The sequence below is a fragment of the Sciurus carolinensis genome, chromosome 1 (assembly GCF_902686445.1).
Source record: "Sciurus carolinensis chromosome 1, mSciCar1.2, whole genome shotgun sequence".
Lineage (NCBI taxonomy): Eukaryota > Metazoa > Chordata > Mammalia > Rodentia > Sciuridae > Sciurus > Sciurus carolinensis.
The window spans coordinates 157,052,511-157,075,506 of record NC_062213.1 but is presented as its reverse complement, the minus strand read 5'-3'; the positions used below and the strand labels follow the sequence as shown (position 1 = coordinate 157,075,506).

General features: G+C 38.3%; 1 protein-coding gene across 1 annotated transcript in view; it reads left to right on the top strand.

Moving 5' to 3' along the window:
- Positions 1–20,002, top strand: part of Ube2u (ubiquitin conjugating enzyme E2 U) — a 104,843-nt gene extending 84,841 nt beyond the window's left edge. The window contains exon 10 of the transcript XR_007105867.1: positions 19,966–20,002. The gene's annotated coding sequence lies outside the window, so the exon portion shown is untranslated. The remainder of the gene's footprint in view (positions 1–19,965) is intronic.
- The last annotated feature ends 2,994 nt before the right edge of the window (positions 20,003–22,996 follow it).

Below are 22,996 nucleotides of genomic sequence, written 5' to 3'. Positions count from 1 at the left end.
TAATCATACTTCCTGTTGATTCTGTTCCTCTAGAGATCCCTGACTAATACAACTGGTAAACATGTGCTATGAAGTTTTTCAATTTTTGGTGCTAGGGTTTGAGCCCAGTGCCTGATGTACGCTAAGCACACGCTCTACCATTGACCTGCATCCCCAACCCTGTTATGTATCTTTGAAATGATTCTAAACACGTACAAAGCTTGCTATGTGTATAACATGTGATGAGAATTTCAAGTATTCTCCCTCTTTCTGTAAAATATTACCTCACCTTACCAGACCCCACTTGTGAGTTACTAACCTCCACCCCAGGACTTCAAAATACTGTACATGTAATCCTAAGAGCTTGACAGACAGAGGGAACTCAGGCGGTGGCAGCTACACTCTGTCATCTTTTCTGAGATGTGGTTCAACTGCAGTGGCGCCACACCCTGTACCCCCCCCCCCCCGGAGTGTCGAAGCCTCGACCACCAACACCAGCATGTCAGGATCTTAAGTGCCATTATAGCTCTCTGGTGTTATTCAAGTCACCTCTCCAGGGAACCTGTCATATAAAAATATACCTCAGACTTCAGCTAGACTTTCCTTTCCACAGAGACCCCTTCTTCCATCCTGAACAACCAGACTGCAATAATCAGATTCTAACAAAATCAGAGCTCACTCACTCATCTATCAAGTGCTTCCCCTACGAGATTGTTCTTGTTATTCTCCCCCTCTTTAAGCATTGAGAACAAAAGGAAAAAAAAAAAAAAAAAACTCTTTTTTTGGCAATAGAACTTGTGACTTGTGAAATCATACTTTGATTATTGGCTAATTTTAGCTATACAACAGCATGGTAGGGAATGCTGGGAGAGAGCTGGGATTCAGTCGAATGCACAGGGAAGCCTCTTACCAGAGACACTTGGGCAGAAACCTAAATGAAGGGAGGGAATGGGCCAAGCCAGGGAAGGGAAGAGCCTTCTTTGCTCAGAGAAGAGCATGTGCTACCAAGTCCCAGGGTGGGAACCTACCTGATGTTTCCAGAACAAATAGAAGGGCTGTATGGGGGATGCAGAGCCAGGGAGGTGGCACCAGGGCATGAAAAACCTCTGTAAAGTCTTTGGTTTTAACTAAATTTCAAGTGACTTAAAAATCTCTTGATGTTTTGAGTGGAGGCAGGACATGATCTGACAGGATTTAAAGGATCCCTCCTGCTGCCAGGTGGTGGGTAGACTGCAAAGTGGAAGCTGTGAGGTAAGTCAGGAGACTGGAGTGAAAACTCTCAGGGAAGCGGGGTATGGTGTAGCCCAGGGAAGTAGCAGCACAGGTGAGGAGAGTGATAAGATGATTTTAATGTGGGGGTTACAGGTTTGACTAAAGGTTTGGATGTCAGTTGTGGGAAAAGTAGGGAAGTCAAGGATGACCCCAAAACTTTTGACCTGAACAACTAAAAAAATAGAGTTGTTGTTACAAAGATAGGAGTGACTGTGGGAGAAACACGTTTGGGGTTGGAAGGAATTGAGTTTAGTTTTGGTCATGGTAAGTTTGGGAAGGCAAAGAAGATAGTCCCCCCAATTCCCCCAGAAGTTCTTTGTGAATTACCTGGTGATGACCCAGGTGGGACAATTGACTCCCCATCCCCTAATGGGATCAGGGTTCCAGGTAATGATAGCACACACCTTATCCTCAATGAAACGGAAAAAGGTAGATTGGGGCCTCTCTGGAAGAATGCTGAAGTAGAGGTGTGTAGAGAGAGGATTCCGTCTTACCCTTTTTTGCATTTTCCCATTTGTAGTGAAATTCAGTTTTGTGGGTGTGTATGATGATCATGCCCCAGGACTGACCTGGACCGTCTCTGAGCTCCATCTACCTCAATTTATCTGCTTCCAGGAATAAAGCAGCTGTGAGCTAAACTTTTTTTATAATATTATTATTCTCTTGTAAAATATGAGTAAAATTTACCATTTCAACATTTCAGACTGTGTCTACTTAGTTGCCTACTCCTTAGAGGAAGATTTTACTATATCCTGTAGTCTCAACTGAGGAGCACAGTGAACAGGCTGATGCAGACCAGAGATTGGCTTCTCTACTCACCCTCCTATTGAAATCCTTAAAATACAAGGAAAGGAGCCTACAATGATCTACTGTGTATTGTCCTGGGCCTCACTTCAGGGGCAATTATATTTCTAATGAATCCGGTCACTGGTACAGCACTCAGCACCTTCTATGTGACAGTTACCAGAGGAAAAATATGACCTAGTTCCTGTCTTCATTGGACTCACAATTCAATAAAGGAGAGACTCAAAATCATAATGATAATAAAAATGAGGAAAATGCAATTAAAATAGTATGGGAACATGGAAGATGAAAATCTAACAGATTCTCAGAGTTTGGAAAGCTCCCAGTGGGAAATAGAATAACTGGGTCTTAAGGATAACAGGAGGTTGTTAATTAAAAAGGGAAGAAAGTATATTCCAGGCAGAGAAGACGACTTGGTCAAAAATGAAAAACTATGGGTAGCACATGGGGAACTTCAGGGGCCACTGTATTGGGGTTCAAGATCAGAAATGGTTGCAAACTACAGCAAGCACCACCATGATAGAGAACCTCTAGTCTCTTCTTCTTTTATAAGAGGACTAATCCGGTCACAGGGCTCCATCTTCATGACCTCGTCTAGCCTTACTCATTTCTTAAAAGGTCCCACTTACAAATGCCATCACATTTAAAATTAAGGATTCAACACGCTATGTATGACTAGGGTAGTGATACAAATATTCAGTCTTTAACAACATTGTTCAAAGAGAACTCACTAATGCCCTGCCCTTTTGTATAATATATGAAAAGCCAAATAATACTGCTAATCAGGCAAAGGACTTGGAACGTGATTCCTCTTATTTGTCATTCAGGCTTGGGTTAGTCAACAACTCTGAACCATAAATGCCTCACCTGTAAAGTTAGGATAATACACTTTATACACTTATTGGAATTTTTGAGGGATCCAAATGAAGAATAATGTACATAAAATTCCTTTGCAAACTATGAAAATATAATTCAAATGAAAGTTATTGTATTTCCTGAATACATAATATCTGTATAAGAACAGCTGTCATAGGACACAATATATCAATACCATTTGTATACGCCTTTGTCTTCTGTATTACAGTAAGATATCTTAGAAACATTTATTCATGATTATATCCTCATAATGTGATGTATTGTTTTGAAATAACTGTATAGGTTCCTGAATGTTTATTGAATTGAACTGATGCTGGTGGTCATTTATCCTTCCTGCTGCTAAATTTTATAATGTGTGTGTTGGAAATATACCTAACTCACAGGAGGATAAGTCTAAGTGGTAGTGTATGGAATAGCACCCACGTATTTTCAGGAAAAGCAAGTCATGCATTAGTTTGTTTGGCTTTCTGCTTAGAATTCTCTTCTTCCTTTCAAAAAACATATGGACATCTTGCATGATTAAACAAGATGTTAAAGGATAATTAACATCAAAACAAAATTAGTTGCATTAAAATGAACAAAGGAAACCAAAGAGCAGAGGAATAGCATTAAGCACCTGGAATGTGTTAGTTACTGCATTTAAAGCAATTAGTGCTGAAAGCATCAATATTTTTCTTTATTTCTTCCTTCATGAATAGTAGTTTTCGGGGAAGGGAAATCATTGTTTCCTCTCTCATGTCAGTATGTCAGACTTGTATTTGTTCTAAGTGTTCATCAATTTAATCTCCATATTCTATGTAGACAGTGTTTGGGGAACTTGCCACCCCTGGTCCTGAAAGTGTCATCTCCTTTCGGATCAAGCAGCACACATTCTTGAGGCAATTGTGCCTTAAAAGCATGGTACATTAATTGTTACAGCACTACAGAATTCCCTTGGAAAAGCATATTACAGCCTCATTAAAACCGCATTTCTTTATCATGATTTACAGTGAGAGGAATAGGAAATGAATTATTGAATAACTTCTTATTAACACAAAAGAAGCCTGTCAAGCTAAATTATATACTGTAGTTTAAGGCATCAATTACAGGCTTCAGAAGCAGAGTATACAAAGATGTTCTTCAATTCTGCTACCTAAAAATGGCCATAATCTTTCTGAATGTCAGTGTCTGCAGAAAGATGTGCTTTCTAAGTAGACTCTTCACAAATTATTTACACAGAAAGGAGACTTAGCTACACAGAGTTGTTATCAGATATAAACAGTGTGTGTGGGGCCTGGTACATTTCTATGGTAGGGAACCAGTGAAGTTCCATTCTGCTTAACATTTCCAAAAAACAAGTGCCTTTTGACACAAGTGGAAACCCATGGAAAGAAAAAAAAGCCAACATCTGTGGAGCACCTATCCATAGCATTTACATCTAAATTATTCTTCGAAATGACCTGTTCCACAAGCTACTTTTAGACATGAAGAAACGGAAGCTCAGAAGAGTTAAAGAATTTGTTCAAGTTAGCTGGGGACAGAGTTGAGATTCAATCCATTCTCCCTCTGACTCAACTTTACTCCAACTCTCTCTGATTTTTCCTACTTCTTTATACAGCTGTTATATGCAGTGCTTTCTTAATTCATCAAACCTGTAAGAAGAGGTATAAGAGATAAAATTTTCCCTTGGGTATAAAGTTTTAAAAATGGACATATTTCTAAAGTATGTTGCTTTTCTACCTTAGTAAATAAGATATGACAAACATAGTGTAGCCCTTATATGGTGGAGTAGAAGACATCATGTTATAGATGTGGGTCGACTATAACTCACATGACCCCTTCTCAGTGGCTACGAAGCAGACCTCATGATAAGCCTGGACAGGAAGACAAGAACAACATTCTATGGAAGGTCAAGTGACAAAATAGAAAGATCCAAGTCATAAAGACTTCACACAGCAGAGCACTATAACTGTTCGTGATCACCCAAAAGAAATAGCTACCCCTTGGGCTGACAAAACAGAGAGTGAATACCTTGGAATTCGCAGGACATATGATCTCTCTCATGAGTGCCAACTCTGCTGTTGTAACACAAAAACATATATAGACAATCCATAACATAATAGGTGTGGCTACGTTTCAATCAAATAATTTATAAAAACAGGTGGTAGGTTGAATTCAGTCCTAAGATGATAGTTTGCTGATGCCTAATCTATATAATTATAAGCACATTATTTTAAGTTAGTCAAACTTATATTCTAAGTTACTTAAATACTAATCTGAAATTTGTTAAACCTGATTTTCTTACCATTTCTTTTCTTTTATCAAAAAATTAGACAGAAAAAAATTTGGTTGCATGATTTCCTGAGCAGAGTCATATGACCACCTTTCTATATAATTATTCATTGAAAGATCAAAGTAGGTCATTCTTCTACTCAAAGAAATTATGATCTTCCTGGTCTTTATCAGTTCCTTTTTTTTTTTTTTTTTTTTTTTTTTTTTTTTGCAGAACTCAAGCATTATATTTTTTTCACTATCAGAATCCCCTTTACGACGTTTTTTTAAAATCTATTTTATCAATATTTTCAAGCACACAGGCTTGAGGCATTGAGCTAATTTTTATTTCTCTTTTATTGCTCTGTTAAGTGAGAATCTTAATTTTCATGGTTAAACTTGTAGCCTTTATGGATTTTTAAAAAGATTTGCCCTAAAACCATTACAACCATTTTGGAACTATGGCATCAAGACTTTCCATTTTAGTTCCATTTATGGGGCCTAGTTATTTGAACCTCTTTGGTTATATTAATTCTGGTAACCTGATATTCTGGATATCCAGAGCTCCCCCACCAACATCTATTGTAAAACAGAACTAATATATAACTTTATGAGGGAATACATGAGCTCTATTTGTAGGAACTTTCTGTATTTAAAAGTAAAATAACTGTGACTATGATGGAGTAAATTGCAGAAGCACAACCAGATACCTGAAAAAGCTATATTAAAAAAAATTGCATGAAGCATAAACGATTCAGAGACAGCCAGGATGTGAAGGATCAAGACCCTAGAGGGAAGGAACTGATTGGAATCTGACAACTGGATCTGCACTTTTTCCCTAGAACATTTGCTGAATATTAAAGAGTGAGATGAGAGGTTGAGATGATGAGTGGGAGACAACTGATAAGAGAAAAATACAACAGTGCTTTCAGCAATCTCCTGAGAGGTAAACATTGGTTCTGACTTCTGAGGCTGCCATGACTTAAGAAACCCAAATCCAAAGAGAAAGGAGATACAAAGAACAGAGACCAATACTCTGCTCCAGTTTTGCCTCAGTGAACTTCTTGTTACTTAAGCTAGATCCAATGTGAAGAGAATATATCTGGAAATCCAAGAATAACTTTGGACAATTTTGTGATGCTGAAGAGAAGGAATTGAGTTTTATGATCTTCCATGGGGGATGTACCCGGGCAAACACCTTGGCATCTCAGTTCAGACCCTTCTATGGACCCGTGGATGAACCAAAGGTACATACAAATTCTGCAACAGAGTCTTATAAAGGAGGTTCCCCAAACTCAAGAAAGCTCAATTCATAATTGGATTGAGACAGTCTATCTCAAGTTTAACTGCTTGCCAGAGAAAAGGGTGAATCTTCTCCACAGAAAAATAATATCATCTACAGCATCACGGTTTTTCTTAGAAAGTTAAGCATTCAATGTCAAAATCAATAGGCATACCAAGAAATAGAAGAGAGAGGGGGAAACAGACAATAGAAACAACCATTGACAAATACAGATGCTAGAGGTATCAGGCACAGGTGTTAAGATATTAATAAGTATGTTCCAATAAATTGTTCACAGAATAGACAATTTCATTTAAGAAATGAGTTCCAGGGGCTGAAGGCCTAGCTCAGTAGTAGAGTGTGCATTTGGCATGCACAAAGCCCCAGGTTCAATCTCCAGCATGAAAAAAAAAAAAAGAAAGAAAGAAAGAAAGAAAAGAAAGGAAGAAGAAAGAAACTTCTAAAAGAGAAAGGAATGAAAGAAGTGGATTCCATTTTTAAAAAGTCAAATGGTTTTTTCTAATTCAGAAGAATACAATAAACAAAAAATTAAAACTAATAACGGGTTTATCTATAGATTAGGCAGAAGGACAGAAGGTTACATATAGGTCAATAGAATATTCAGGCTGAAGTATGGAGAACAAGGGGGTAGAAGAAACAAAAAGATCTTTGGAGACATATGACAAATGGTAAAAGTTTTACCATACATGAAATTAGAATCCTTGGAGAAGAAATTAAGAACACTTAAACAGATAACAACTGAGAATTTTCTAAAATTAACAAGATTTAAAGTCACAAATTCAAGAAACTCTACAAAATCTAGGAAGAGTAAATTTTTAACAAAGAATAAATTCAAATAAAACTACACCTAGGCACTAAGGAAACCTAAAACGAGTCAATGAGAAAAAAACACATTCTCAAAGAGCAATATTAAACCCAACAGCTTATATCTCAACAGAGACAATACAAAGTAGGTTGGTGTCCTAGAAGGAAGAGGAGTAGCTACCAACCCAGAATTTTATACCCAGTGAAAAATACCTATAAAAGTGAAAATGGGATCTATATTTTTATCTGGGTTGGGTACAGAAGCCTGAGAGTAAATTTCATTAAGTTGCATAATTTGAAGTTATATAATTTATTTTATGTATATTATATCTCAACAAAAGGTAAGAATGGTGGCAAAAAATATTTTTCATAAAACAAAAAAAAACAGATATTCATTACCAGGAGACACACTTTATCAAAAATTAATGGTTTATAGTGACTCAATTCACAATAGCTAGATTGTGGAACCAACCTAGATGCCCTTCAACAGATGAATGGATAAAGAAACTGTGGTATATATAAAAATGGAATATTATTCAGTCATAAAGAAGAATAATATTATGGCATTTGCAAATAAATGGATGGAATTGGAGAATATCATGCTAAGTGAAATAAGCCAAGTCCAAAAAAACAATCCCTGATAAGTGGATGATATATAGTGGGAGTGGCGGGATGGGAAGTGAGAGAAGAATGGAGGAAATTTAAATTATATAGAAGGAAATGAGAGGGAGGGGAGTATGAAAAATGGTGGAATGAGACAGACATCATTACCATATGTACATGTATGATTTACATGAATGGTTTTAATCTACATTGTGCACAACCATAGAAATGAAATGATGTACCCCTTTTGTATACAATGAATCAAAATGCAATCTGTAAAAAGATTAAAAAATAAATAAATAATTCTTAAAAATTGGCCATGCATTAAATAAAGCTTTGTTTAACAACAACAACAAAAATTTATCAGACAGAAGAAAATAATCCTTTATGTAAACATGGAAATGAAAAGAGAAATAAAAATAACTTAAAAGGTAAATATGTACATATGAACAAATGTTTCCTGTTTTAAAACAATAGTTGCTTTAGGAAGCTTTAAGTATAATTATATTTGAAACACATGACCAAATTGCAAAACAAAACAAATAAAATTCAAACAAACAAAAAAACCCTGAAGTGAACTAAATAAAACTCTACTAACATTCTAGTGTTGTTTGGGAAGTGGTAAAAGTACTCATCTATGTTGGAGTAAGATGGTAATATAAACCCAAATATGTCAGTGTTAATATTAAATAGACAAATACTACTTTAATTTAACCTCAATATTGCCCATGGGAAAACCCAACCATCTGCTGCTTTCAAAAGACATACCTTAATTCAAGATACAAAAAGGGAAAAAAAAAAAAAAGGATTAAAAAAAATGGGAAATAAAATGGAAATGAGGGTAAATAAAAAGGAAAGGAAGAAAGAAGAAAGGAGAAAGAAAGAAAAGATGATAAGACAGAAAAATGTAGCATCTCCAATGAAATCAGACATTCTCACTTCTGTGATTTCAAAACCATAATCTGGGGCAATAGCTACTATATAAAGGGAATAGACTTTGTATGAATTCGAAGTTGAAATTTTATTGTGATTTGAATAGGTGCTCTCATCTATTTTCACAAAATTACTACTACTATGCATTTGTTAGGGCACAACTATATGGGTTAGGCGTACTGTACTTCAGAGCAGTTGTCCAAGAACATTACTGGTAATAAGAGTTTTATTTGTTTTTTGTTGTTGTTGTTACTAGACATTGAACACAGAGGTGCTTCACCACTGAGCCACATCCCCAAACCATATATTTGTTTTTCATTTTGAGACAGGGTCTTGAAAAAGAGATCTACCCCAAGATGCTGACTGGCATGAGAGAAGGGTAGATTAGGTGCTATTAAGAGCATGTTTAATAGTACAATGTGTAGGGTGGCAACTGTATCATTCAGCTTTGCAATAATATAATGAAATACCTGAGAAAGCGCACTTATGAAGAAAAGAAGTTTATTCAGCCCATAGTTTCAAAGGTTCAAGCACAAGATGGGGCAGTTCCATTTCTTTGGGGCTTCTGGTGAAGACAACAGATGGTAATGGCGGGAGCACATGTCGGAGCAAGTACTCAACATCCCAGTCGAGGAAGCCAAGAGAGAGGACAGACCAGGGTCCCGCAATCCCCTTTGGGACTCTGTCCCCACTGATCTAAGAACCTCTCAATAGGCCCTACCTGTAAAAGATCCACAGCACCTCCCAATACCACCATCCTGCGACCAAGCCTTTAAGGTATGGGCCTTTGAGGGAATTTCAACATTGAAACCATAGCACACACTATACTAAGAAATAAAATAAAAGCCATATAGATACAAAGTGATATAAATCTGCTTTAACCATCCTAATATCAGAAAAAAAAGTAACCTTACCATAGAAAAGGACATTTCATAAGTAAGAATAAAGTTAGTCTTTCAAGAAGATGTAATGATTCTAAATTTCCAGACACTATTAGCATAGTTTCTAAACTTATAAAGCAAAAATTGACAGATCTAAAAGGACAAATATGCAAATCTGTAATCATAGAATGGGAAGATGTGGCTGTAAAATACCACTCTCAAAACTGATTAGAGCAGGCAGATAAAAAACAAAAATTAATAAGGACATAATAGGGCATTGTGGCACACATCTGTAATCCCAGTCAAGGCTGAAGCAGGAGGATCACAAGTCCAAGGCCAACCTGGTCAATTTAGTGTGACCCTATCTCAAAATAAAAAATTTAAAAGGCTGGAAATGTAGCTCAGAGGTAGGCACTACTGGGATCAATCCCCAGTATCACAAGAAAAAAAAATTAATAAGGACCTAGAAAATCTGAACAACCCAGTAAACCAACTTTACCAACCGACATATAAAAAACACTGTGACGAGGATAATATGCACATTATTTTGAAATACACATGAAGTAGTTACCAAAATTGGCAGTATGCAGGTACATAAAACAAATGTCAATGAATTTCAAAGAATTTGGATTAATTACTGAATGTAATGAATTTGAATTAACATTACTTAATGTAATGTCTTCAGATCACAGCATAATTAAATTAGAAAACATTTTAAACAGAAATTATCAACATGTTGAGAAATTAGGAAAATATCTCTAAATAATCCCTGAGTTAATGTTTCAATTTATATCAGAAAATATTTTGAATTATGAAAATGTGATACATCAAAATTTGTTGACAATAGCTATAATGGAGAGATTACTATAGTCTTAAATGTTCTAATGTCAATTTTATGAAAAAGAATAACAAAATAAACCTAAAGAAAGTAGATGACAATAATCATAAGAGTAAGCAAATAAAAAATGCAAAGCAGAAAAATAAAAAAAATGTTCTCTGAAACTTTTAGCAATATACTCAAGAATGAAAAGAATAAATTAGCAAATCTGAAATGAAAAGGGGATCATTATATGTCCACCAGACACCACAGAGATAATAATAGGATTATTACAGGTGAACTGATGCCAGTGAATTTTAAGTTTTAAATAAAATGATTAGTCTTTGAAAATATCAACCTCGTAAACTGAAAATAGAGGAAATTAAAAATCTGAATGATCTTTTTCCTAAAAATGTTTTAATTGGAAACCTTCCACAAGGAAATCTTCAGGCTCAGGTGGCTTCGCTGGTGATTTTCTTAATCATCTAAAGAAGAAATTACACCATTTTGCAGAAATTCACCTATATAACAAAAAAAAAAGAGGAAATTCTTTTCAACTTGTTTTATAATGCCAAGATAGCTTTGAGATGAAAAATTACAAGGATATTATATAAAAATAGGAAAATAAGATAGGCCTATCTCTCTCATGAACATAATATTAAAAAATCTGAAATTACTAGCAAATCAAATCCAACGGTAACAGCTAGTGGTAGAGCACTTACTTGGCATGCATGAGACCTTGGGATCAATCCTCAGCACTGTCAAAGGAAAAAAATATCCAGCAATATATTCAAAGGGTAATATATTATTACCAAATAAAATTTATTCCAGGATTGCAAAGGTGGTTTAATATGGAAAACCAATCAGTATAATTTATTACATCAGCAGAATAAAGGAGAAAAATCATACTATGTCCATAAATACAGAATGAGTATTTGACAAAATTCAATGTCCATCAAGATTAAATATATATTAACAGATAGGAGGGAATCTCCTTAATCTGATATGGCATTAATCAAAGAAAAACAACTTCTATGCTATTTAGAGCTTTTACCTGAGGTTAGGAAGGAAACAAGGATATTCTGTTATTCTTATTTCCCGTCAACATTACCTTCTCTGAAGCTGAGGAGTAGGGGAAAGAATAGGTAGCAAACCCTCTAGAAGCAGGAGAGATTTGGTCATTTCCATTTCTACATTATGCCTCCAACATTACTTCATCCATATTTCTAGCACAGCACTTCCAACACTGCATTGTACTTGTGTTTCTTTGCAAGTTGACATATAAAGAATGGTCTATAAGCTCCTTGAGAACTGGAATCTCTTCTTACTCTCTGATGTAATCCCCAGAATCATGTACAGTGCTTAAGACACTAGCTAGAAGACACTATATTAATTATTTTGTTAAATTGTCATTTTCCTCAAAGCTCCTCGTTTCTGTTACTATTGCCGTGGAACAAACTATCTGAAAACTCAGAGGATTAAACAAGGATTCTATGGGCAAAGAATTTCAGAAGGAGTTGGCCAGTGATTTTTCTGTTGAGTGTGGTTCTCAGCTGCAGGTGGACTTGTCTGGAGAATCTAAGGCTGTCCCTAAACAAGTCTGGTGCCTTCATGGGGATGGCTGGAAGACTAGGCTCATCGGTGACAGTCACACGCATCCTCTCCAGCAGTGAGGTCCCCAGGGGGCCAGACTCTTGGCCAGGCAGCTAGCTTCCTCCAGGAGAGATCCAAGAAAGGCTGGTGGAAGGTCTGGAATATTTTCTGACTCAGCCTCAGAAATCACATAGAGTTATTTCTGCTATATTCTGATAGTTACGAGTGTCTCATTTGGTCACCTCAGATTCAAAGTGAGAGGCTCTACCTCTTGATAGGGGTGCATGACAAGGTTACATTGTAAAACAGCATGGGGATGGGAGACATAGCTGTGGCCATCTTTGAAAAATTTAACTTGCCACTTCCGTCTTATCTCAGATTGCTCCCCTATAAAACAAGGTTTATATTACTTCCTCATAACAAATGTTTAAATAAAATGCCATAATAAATTCAGAACAAAAATAGTATTATAGGGCTGGGGAGATAGCTCAATTGGTAGGGTGCTTGCCTTGCAAGCACAAGTCCCTGGGTTCGATCCCCAGCACGGCAAAAAAAAAAAAAAAAAAAAAAAAATAGTATTATAGGGTATGCTTGGATATTTCTAGGCCAAATCCTTAAAAAATAGTAGGTAAGATTCCCCTCTAAGAATTAGACTGTAAAATCAACCTACCTTCAGTGTCCCTTCTGTCTTAAGGACCAGCACAAATGGAGACTTGATTCCTTTCTTTGCTGACTTTTAGATCAAAGCATCATGTTGTTGTATCTGATATCAGTGTGTGGAAAGACAAATTATAAGTTTAAAAATTGCATTTTGGTCTTGATTACATTAAGTGAAAATATAGACCATAAAGCACACAATATTTAATAGGAAGGGTTGAGAGGAAGTAATCTTGTTGACTCAAGTTTTTTGACAATCAGAGTGCTGGGCTAGCCGTTACCCTCCTCAGTGAGATAAGGAAAGGTTGAAGGAAAACATTTACATTGCTGGGTCCTCAGAAGCACAAAAACCCAAGAGTCCAGACAAGTGGGCAAAAGGATATATTTAACTGTAAGATAACCTCTTTTCTCATGTATTCATAAAACACCTTTGAAAAAACGGATGAGAACCTAACAAGGTGGTTTCTCCTCAGAGGGAGAAGTGGTTGACTTCGGTGGAAAGGAGACCTTGCTTTTGTTCCATTCACACTTTTTAATTTTAATCGTGCACCAATGCTGCCCACGTAGTAAATGACAGAAAGATAAAAGGTGATTCACCATAGCTAAAATATGGAACCAACCTAGATGCCCTTCAACAGATGAATGGATAAAGAAAATGTGGTGTATATACACAATGGAATATTACTCAGCTTTAAAGAAGAATGAAATTATGGCATTTGCTGGTAAATGGATGGAGTTAGAGAATATCATACTAATGGAAATAAGCCAAACCCAAAAAACCAAAGGCAGAATGTTTTCTCTGATATAAGGATGCTAATTCACAATAAGAGGAGTGGGACAGTAAAGAATAGTTTACTTTATATTAAATAGAGGTGATTGAAGTGAGGGGAAGGGGTGTGAGGGTAGGAAGGATAGTTGAGTGAAACAGACATTATTACCTCATGTACATGTATGACTGCATGACTGATGTGATCCTACAATATGTATAAGCAGAAAAATGAGAAATTACACTCCATTTATGTATGATCTATCAAAATGTATAAATGTATTCTACTATCATGTACAACAGATTAGAACAAATTTAAAAACTTTTAAAAAAGATGATCCACTGAAAGAAGTACAGAATTTTAAAACCATATGTTATTGAGAAGTATCAAGCAGTAGCTTTTTATGACATTCAAGGTTCTAAAAAAATTCTCCTGGAGTTATTCAATTCACCCTTCCTGTTTAATCTCACAGAAAAGTAACCTCTAACTGTAAAACATAGATTGATCACAAAAGCTTATAAACATTTTATCATTCAGTTTTCCTCTAGCATGATTGCTGTAGGAAAGCAAATTTGTTCTTTTAAATTACAAATCAATCATCTAGTCTTGTGCTAAACCAAAAAATCACTATATAAATCAGAAGATACCTTCTGTTAATTAGAAAAAGCCCTAGACCCTGTGGTCTAGTCTTCCAGAGATTAATATTTTTATTATGGAAAATGTCAAACACGCAGGGTAGGGAAATAATTTTACAGTGAACACCCACCTAGATGCTATCATTAACATTTTGCTACATTTGCTTATCACTTCTCTATTTACCTCTTGATTTATTCACAATTAAATCTTGATTCTGGAAGTTCGGGGATTCTGCAGAGGAGAGGACTGTCTTCAGAGATGAAGAAGTCTCTGGTTGGGACATCATCTTGCAATGCGATCTGATCTGATTCTTTGTTTATTCTGGAGTCTTATACCCTTCCCAACTCTCCAACTCCAGTTACTCTCAGCAGCTCTTCATTCTTGCTTTGCTGTCAGCACTAGATTTTAGCATCTTCATTCATAAGATGTTGGAGTCATAAAATCATAATCAGTGAAAGATCAATAAGGCCCAGCTCCTGTAAAGTAAATAAATCTCTCCCTTGGGTTTACACAGCCTCATCAGAGCATAGCTGTGTCATATTAACAGCTTTCATTTGTATAATGACTTGGGATTACAAAGGGCTGTCATGCATAACTTGGCATAGAGAAAATGATAATTTCTATGTTATACAATGGGTAGCCTGAGATGAGTCCCAGGGGCTTGGGTTCCCCAGGCTCTGCCCACTATGCCTGTGTTTGAGGGAATTTGTATCTCAGTCTACTAGTAACCTATTCCAGGTATGACCAGGAAGTTCCCTTACTCAAGGAATTAACAGCAGGAGTCACTTCCTAATTAAGAAAGTCATCCAATGTCCCTAAGTCTCAATCTTGTCTTGCAAAAAAAATGGGGATATTGATACTAGCAACCTCAAAGAATTATTGTGGTTATGGTTTGGATATGAGGTGTCCCCCAAAAGCTCCTGTTAATGCAGGAATACTCAGAGGTAAAATTATTAGACTGGTATGAGGCTGTAACCTAACCAATCCATCCTAGTTTGAGTGGCTGACTGGATGGTAACCGTAGGCAGATGGGGCATGGATGAAGGAGGTGGGTCACTGGAGGCATGCCCTGGAAGAATATATCTTCCCTGTGGCTCCTTTTCCTTCTGATCTTCTCTGTTCCCTGAACTCTGCATGAGATGAGCAGTTTTCCTCTGCAGGACCCTTCACCTATGATGTGCTGTGTCACCCTAGCCTCAGATCAATGGACTATGGCTATGGACTGAGACCTCTGAAACTATGAGCCCCAAATAAACTTTTCCTTCTTTACATTGTTCTTGTTAGGTATTTTGACCACAGCAACATGACAGCTGCCTAAAACAGAAATTGACACCAAAAAGTGGGGTCGTTGCTCTAACTGAATCATGTGTTTCAGAAGCGTTTGCAGTTGGTGGGAAGGAGGAATTTTTTAAAATCTAGAGATGCAAGCTGGAAAAGCTTTAGAAGCTTGAAAGCAGAGCGTAATAGATGTTTCCGGTGGGAGCTTAGAAGACCAGAATGCTGATAGGAATGTGAACTGTACTCATGAGGTTTTAGAGGGAATTGAGGATTTTCTTAGGAATTGGACTAGAGATTACTCATGTTATATTCCGGCAAGGAACTTGACTATATATTGCCCACGTTCTGAGACTTTGAGTGAGGCTGAATTTAAAAGTGATGGATTAATTAATCTGATGGAGGACATTTAAAGGCAGCACAGAATTCAGTCAGTGGCATGGATATTGCTGGCAACTTTTAGCAAGGTTTGTTGTGAGAATGGGGAAGAGAAAGTAGAGCTAAAGGACTTTAAAAACTTGGAGTTTTTTTCAGAAAATTTTATGTAAAGCTGGGGCCAAGGAAGTTGTGTTTGTTGAAGAGATTATATCTCCTAAAGAGATGCTAAGTACTTTACACAGAGACAATAGGAAAGATGCCACCAGGGCATCGCAGGAATTTGCAAGACCGCACCTATTGCAGGCTCCAGGGTACAGAAGAGACAATTACTTTGGGAAGAGATCATAGGGATCTCCTACTTGCACAGGGTGAATAGGAAGTTGGTTCACCATGCTGAGGGACCCAGGTATTACAGGAGCTAGCAGCAGAACTTGGCATCATCCAGGTGGTACCAGTTCTGCAGGAATGCAGAATGCTGAAGTTTGATGATCTTGGAGGCTTCCACCAAAATATTAAAGGAAGGTCTGAGAGACTAAGCAAAGTGTAGCAGGATTGAAGTCCTTGTGGGTCATCCTTAAGAGGGTGATGCATGAAGCTTTGATGGTGAAACTGAAGCTAGAATGGAGGCCCCAGGAATTAAGAGATGCCAGTATTATAGACTGTCTGCTGAGAAAACCTGCTGACTACAGAGAGTCAGGCTAAAAGAGAGCCCATAAGAACTGACAAGGACAAATGGGCAAGACTGTCCAAGCCCTTTGGAAATGATGTCTTGCAGTCACTATACACAGAATTAGGAAATCTGTTCACCCATTTGGGTTTCAGTCTCATTTTGGTCCCATCCCTTCTTTCATTACTCCTGTTCTTCCCTATTGGAGTGGGAATGTTTACTCTGTGCTACAGTATGTTATAATATATATCTGTACATTGCTTTTGCATTTTACAGGGGCTCACAACCTAGTGTTTGCCTTGAGACTCAGAAAAGACTTTGACTCGAACATTTGGACAATGCTGGAACTGTTAAGACTGGGACTCTCGGAAATGAATTACGTATTTTGCATCGTGAGATGGAAATAAGCTTTTGGAAACCAGCGATGGGCTGGGGGCAGATAGAAGCAAGTAGTGGGAACATAAGATTAAGGGAATTTACAGATTAATCTGTAAATGGGCCCACTGTGCTGTTCATCACATGCATTCTTTCCAAGAAGCAATTTACCTACAACCCTACCTGGCTTAAGTGGACAGGATATGTCACATTCTTCAGCAAACTACCTGTTATCTACAGGAGAAATGCAGGCCCAAAATAATATGAATAAGAGGAACCCAGTTACCCTGAAAGGGGAGAACTCTGTGACTCTTTTCACAGACTAATTCCTGGAACTCAGGGAGATAAGGATAATTACTTCTAACCATAATACCTGTAAGGATGTATGGTTAAGAATCCAATTAGAACTGGTCAGCATGGGCAAAGGAGGCCTTGAGTCGTCATGGCAGTAAGGACTTGAAGTTCTGTTGTCATCCTGCTATCAGTCAACAGTCAAGAGGTGGCTGGGCATGGTGGTGCATGCCAGTAATCCCAACAGCTTTGGAGACCAAGACAGGAGGATCACAAGTTCAAAGCCAGCCTCAGCAAAAGCAAGGTGCTAAGCAACTCAGCGAGACCCTATCTCTAAATAAAATACAAAACATAGGACTGGGGATGTGGTTCAGTGATTGAGTGCCCCTTAGTTCAATCCCTGGTACCCCTGGCAAAAAAAAAAAAAGTCAAGAGGTGGACCTAGGTGAGACTCTGTAAACTTGTCTAGGATTCCCAATAAAACTGGAGTACAGGAGAGGCACATTGTCCTTCTCCTCTCTTAGAGAACCCACCCTCTCCCTGGAGATTTTTTTCTCCCTCTTCCCTTCTCCTGTCCCTTCAATGAACTCATGCCTATTACTCTAAGTAACGTGTCTGAAGTCTTTCTGACTTGATTCCAAGAATTGAGGTTCAAAGGGGTAGTGAGGTCCTCACACTGCCTCAGTGTCCTGGAAGGCACCAACCCTGTAATACCATCATGTCCCTTCCCACCTCACAGGAGTTCTGTCTCTTCTCACTTAAATAAATCCTACTCTGTTCACTCTTCCCTTTCATTATTTGTCATAGATTTTTTTCTTCATATCTGAGTGACAGGAACCCAGAAGGAAATTGGTGAGGCCTTCAGCTTGTACAAACCCCCTCTGCCAGCAGAAGCAGGGCATCTCATTTCATCCATCTCAAAACTCTGGTTTCCCTGGGACAGAATGTTACCGTTTGGATATAAGTTGTCCCCCAAAATCTCTTTGTAATTTAGGAATATTCATAGGTGACATGATTGGATCTTGAGAACTATAACCTAATTAGTCTATCCTAGTTCGAATGAATTTAATTACAGGGTGGTAACTGTAGGTAGGCGGGGGTGACTGGAGGTGGTGGGTCACTGAGGGTGGGCTCTAGAAGGGTTACTCTTCCTTGCAGCCCCTTCCTGCCTCCTCCTTCTCTCTCTCTCTCTGTTACCTGACCCTACCAAGAGCCAAGCAGCTTTCTTCTACTGGGCCCTTCACCCATGATTTGTTGCCTCATCTTGGGCCCAAAGCAATGGAGGTGGCTGTCTATGGATTGAGATCTCTGAAATGGTGAGCCCTGAATTGTTTTCCTCCTCTAAGCTGTTCTCATCATATTTTGGTCACAACAACTCAAAGACTGACTAAAACAACTGTGAAAACAAAATTGGATAATTCACTGAACTTTTGTTAACCAATGTACTTCCTTCATGATATCTAATCTTCTCACCAAATCCTTGTAAATTCCATTATTGTCTGCATTGTAAAGATGAGAAAATTGAAGACTAAAAATGTTCAGATAGCATTCCTAAAGTCACAGAGCTAAGTGAGGGTCAGTGCTGGACCTTAAGTTCAGGTTGGTTTGGCTGTAACCTTGGTACTAGCAGCTGTCAATCAGGGGGCAATGCTTCTCCCAGGGACAATTGGCGATGTCTGGAGATATTTTTGGCCACCACAACTGAGGGGACCACTCTCAGCACCTAGTGGGTAGAGATGAGGGATATTTCTAAATACTGTACAATGTGCTTGACAGTCCCTCCATAACAAAAATTATCCAGTTCAAATATTATTTATGCTGAGGTTGAGAAACCTTGTTCTATATTTATTCCCTCCAACTAGAGGAAAAAAACAGAAATCAAAAGGTGGGTCCATTCCAAGTTTTCTAAGGATTCTACACACTGCTTTCCAGAGTGGCTGCACCAATTTGCAACTCCACCAGCAATGGAAGTGTGTGCCTTTTTCCCCACATACACACCAACATCTATTATTGTTTGTGTTCTTGATAATAACTATTCTAATTGGAGTAAGATGAAATCTTAGAGTTGTTTTAATTGGCATTTCTCTAATTACTATACATGTTGAACATTTTTTCATCTATTTATTAATCACCTATACATCTTCTTCTGTAAAGTGTCTGTCCAGTTCCTTGGCCCATTTATTGATTGGGTTCTTTGTATTTTTGGTGTAAAGTTTTGTAAGTTCTTTATACATTTTTGAGATTAGTGCTGTATCTGAAGTGCGTGTGGAAAAGATTTTCACCCATTCTGTAGGCTCTCTTTTCACATTATTGATTGTATCTATGTGCATGATGTAGATTCTTACCATTCATGTAATCATACATGTACAAAGGGTAATGATGTCTGTCTCATTCCACCCTTTTTCATACCCCCCCATTTCCCTCCACGCAATCTAAAGTTCCTCCATTCTTCTCTCACCTCCCAGCCCTCCCCTAACCCCATTATGTATCATCATCCACTTATCAGGGAAAACATTCAGCCTTTGTTTTTTTGGGATTGTCTTATTTCACTTAGCATGATATTCTCCAACTCCATCCATTTATCTGCAAATGCCATAATGTTCTCCTTTATGGCTGAATAAGTGAGACAGATGTCAGGTATGATTACATGAATCTACATCGTGCACAACCATAGAAACGAAAAGATGTACCCCGTTTGTGTACAATGAATCAAAATGCAGTCTGTAAAAATAAAAAATAATAATAATAAAAAACCAGAAATCAGAGGAGAAGCATATTTTTTGAAATGCTGATTTTTGTTCTAGGACAAACCACTGGAGAGGGGTGTGGCCCCCAGCAGAATGAACTTTCCAGTGGGAATGCTGAGACAGCCAGGCTCAGGTACCCTTCCTCCTGCCAGAGAAGTCACAGGTCTCCTTCCACAAGGGTCCATGGGTCGGAAGCCACATTCATTCCTTTCTATAATGTCTTTCGTGCCAATGATCCCAAACTCCCCCTGACAAATTGAAGCATGGCTTGGCTCTGAAGCTCTGGGTGCTACATAATTAGAGAAAAAACAAGAATTCTGTAAAGAAAGACTGAGACAAACTGGCCATGGGGCCAAAAGAAATTTCTGTTGTCATATCTTTTTCAACGTGATCTCCCAGCAGCAAGGTCGTGGCAGGGAAGAGCTGAGCAACTTCTCCAGCGGGTGGCCACCACAGTGCCCAGCCTGAAGCTGCGACTCTTTTGTTTCATTACTGATGTCTCTGGGAAGGGAACCGGCTGGGCGAGGGTGGCTGCAGCAATCCGAATGAGGCATAAAAACATGGGGAAACAAGAAGAGGGGCCTTGCAAGATCTGTCTGCGTTTATCGACATGAAAACATGTCCAGGAGGGGTGATTGAGTGAAAAAGGAGGTTACATTCAGCTAAGATGAGATCATGAAATGCTGGCATGTGTGTGAAGGGGAGTTGGCACTTGTTCCTTGTCCACTGAGTGATAGCTATTTCTGTATGGTAGTATTTTGAGTTATTCCTATTTCTTTAAGCTTTTCTGTGTTTCTTTGCTAATAAATAATTATTGCTTTTAGAACTAGAAGCACCAGATCTGTGTGTGGGGATGGGGAGAAAGGGAGAAGATGTGGCCAGGGTGTGTGGAGTAATGGAAGGCAACCACCAGGCTTTCAGACACAGGGAGCTTAACGGCTGTTCTCCTGGGGTGTCCTGTGCTGTGTCCGAAACCTTCGCCAGAAAGAAGCTCATTTCAGGTCCAAGGTGCTGACAGGCCCATCATGGTAGGTGTGAGGAAGGAGCATTGTTTTCTTCTACACAAGAAAGGTGTGGCTCCTGCCTAGGAAGGCTTCCTGTGCAGGTCCTAGGAAGCCAGTCTTCTTTCAGAAGCCCTCAGGAGCTCTGTATGGAGATATCCTCCTCTGGTCCCAAATGACTGAACTGGATCCATCCTGGATCCTAATATTTCAGGAGTTTGGGATTAGGACTCAGACATTCTAGTTATAGCAACTGGTATAGCTGTGCACCTTCAACCTGGAATGCCTTCCTTCCCAGAAACAAAGAGCCACGCACACTGTCCGAGGCCCTAGTCCAGGGTCACAGAATCACAAAATCACAGGGTGGAAACCAACCTAGGAGTCATGGCCTAGTCCACTGCTGCTCCACCTAAAGCTTGCATTTCTGTCCGATGCTTGATAATTCTGGGTTTGTGCCACCCAAGTGCCAGGGGATCCCCAAAATTTGGGTTTCAAATTGTTTTGTGTTTAGACAATACAGATTTAGAAAGTTCTTCGCTCTTCGGAACCCAAATCTGCCTCCCTGTTACCTCCACACTACAATCCAGACAAAACAATTCTACCCCTTTCTCTTCCCTGTTTTAAAATAAAGTTAAAATTCTTTACCTGGATGTATAGAATCCCCAGGCCTTTGGAGCTGTAAATACTGAACACTGGTGGACTCTAACAGAGGTAGGAAACGTGGGAAGATCAGAAAGAGGCCTGGAGTCTCACCAGCAGTCTTCTTGGCTCTCTGCACTTCTGTATCCTTTCCTGGCCTCTCAGGGCCATGCAGTAGCAGGACTTGATCACCTGTAGCTCTTCAGTGTACTATTTTTTTTTTTTTTTTTTTTTTTTAGTGACAACAGTTCAATCCAGACCAATCTGGAATCTCTCCGACTCAATTACAAACTCCTGAAAGATTAGTATTTGCTCAGGTTGGAACCAGTTCAACCAACTGGGGCCAGGGCAGAAGGATAAAATGTGCACGTAGCTCCTGAGGGTCTTTGAAAGAAGCACTTAAAGAGTTCTGTGAACTTTGTAGGCACCCCCAAAATGCTCACTTCAGCTCACAAGATTCATTATGACCTGGGCACTGCAGACCTCTCTGCTGTCATGCATTCCTGCCTTTCCTCTTGTTGTTCCTTCCCTCCCTCTTGCTCCTTCCCCCACTGCTTCCTTTTCTTCTTAGAAAGTCAAGTGTAGTAGATAGAGCACAAGTTCTACAATCAGATCACCTGAGGAGTGCAAATCTAGTCCTATCATCAGTGGCTGCCTGTCTTACTATTCACCTTCTATTCACCTTCTCTGTATCTCCAATTCATCTTCTGAAAATGAGTAAAATAAAAATACCTACTTCTTAGGACTTTATAATAATTGAGTTAATAGAAGTAAAGCACTTAGAATGGTGCCAGGGGTATAATAATTATTTAATAATTGTTAGGCCTTATGATGATCCCCTTTATATATCCCACTACTTAAGCAATACTGGACAAGCATACACACACACACACACACACACACACACACACACACACAATTTACTTGATCTTATTTCTCTGGAGAACCCTGACTACATATATGCCTATATACAGATGTTCCTAACTTATAATGATTCAACTTACAATTTTTTGGCTTCATGATGGTGTAAAAGCAATGCACAGTAAAAATCACTTTCAAAATTTTAAAACTTTTCCTGGACTAGCAATAACATGAGAGTGAATAATTAATACTCCTCAGTGTATTGCATTACTAAGCTATGAGATTCAGTACTTTAGGTGTATTAAATACATTTTTGACACAATAGTTTCAACTTACCATGTGTTTATTTGGATATGACTCCGCTGTAAGTTGAAGTCTAACATATGTATATTTCATTATATATATGAAAAGATTTATTACAAGAAATTAGCTCATATGATTATGGAGGCTGAAGAGTCTCAATATCTGCTGTTGGCAGTTGAAGACTCAGGGGAGTTGGTGGTATAGCTCCAGTTTGTCCAAAGATCTGAGAACCAAGAGAGCCAATCTTGTAAGTTACAGTCCAAATCTGAACTCCTCAGAACCAG